This window comes from Chrysochloris asiatica, unplaced genomic scaffold (genome assembly GCF_000296735.1).
Source record: "Chrysochloris asiatica unplaced genomic scaffold, ChrAsi1.0 scaffold00188, whole genome shotgun sequence".
Classification (NCBI taxonomy): Eukaryota; Metazoa; Chordata; class Mammalia; order Afrosoricida; family Chrysochloridae; genus Chrysochloris; species Chrysochloris asiatica.
Genome location: NW_006408706.1, coordinates 2970161 through 2971296, shown reverse-complemented (window position 1 = coordinate 2971296; position 1136 = coordinate 2970161). Strand labels below are relative to the sequence as shown.

Here is a 1136-nt window from a genome sequence, read left to right as displayed (position 1 = left end):
ATGAAGGGTGGCAGAGTTTAGTAATTTTTTTACAATAATTTTTGCTTCACAGGAGCTCTGGTAGCGTAATGGTTATGATTCGGGCTGCGAACCTTAAGGTCAGCGGTTCGAAACTACCAGCTGCTCCGTGGGAGAAAGATCAGGCTTTCTACTCCCGTAAAGATTTACACCCTCGGAAACTCTGTACAGGGTCACTATGGGTCGGAACCAACTCGACGGCACTTAACAACAACAACCATTTTTGTTTCAGATCTTGTGTACAAGATCACAGTAACCAATGGATACCAGAACTACTTTTTATTATTTACCTACCATCAGATAAAGCTTACGTATATATACTGCAGACTTAAGTCATTCTGGGCTGTCAATTCTGAGTAGCCCATCTTTCCTTTCCACTCATATAATCCTACATGCAATGACCTATATATGCATACTTGCTTACCCCGTCTACATGGGGTATCTGCGAATATAGACAGAGGGCCACAGGATTCTCTACTTTCACTGCAGCTTTTTGTTTAGCCAAAAGGAGCCCTGGTGGCATTGTGGGTTAGGAGTTGGGCTACTAACTACAGGGTTGACAGTTCAAATCCACTAGGTGCTCCACAGGAGAAAAATGAGGCTGTCTGTTCTCATATGGCAATAGGTTTAGTCATGTGTTGTTATTTTTTTCCCCATCCATAGGAATAAATCTATAGGCGTGAAAGTCATCTATTTGAGTGGCCTATGGCCTGTGGCTCATCCACAGTTCTGTAATGCTGGACGTCTTTTGTTCTCTGCATTTCCCCACAATGAAATGGCCCATAAAAATACAAATAAATTACAGGGACCCTAATAAACAGTACGCAGTGTCCTTATATAAATAATGCCAAGTAACATTCTTGTCCTCAATAGTTCACTGTATACTGAGCCCTCAATGGACATTTTACTCAAGAAATGTCCCTATACCCCTCGAAAAAAACCCCAATACCAACATATCTCAGTGAAGTCAATTCTGACTCATAGTGAGTGACATTATAGAGTTTTCTCCACAGTAGAAGTGCTCCACAGGCTGCAATCTTTACAAAAGCAGACTGCCACACCATGCTTTCAGTTACAGCCAAGCGTTTAGCCACTGAACCTCCAGGGCTTCTAAAAGG

At 42.2% G+C, this 1136-nt stretch overlaps 1 protein-coding gene across 1 annotated transcript in view; it reads right to left on the bottom strand.

Annotated features, from left to right (window-relative positions):
• Window positions 1–1136, bottom strand: part of ANK2 (ankyrin 2, neuronal) — a 514556-nt gene that overhangs the window by 136610 nt on the left and 376810 nt on the right. The gene's annotated exons all lie outside the window — the stretch shown is intronic.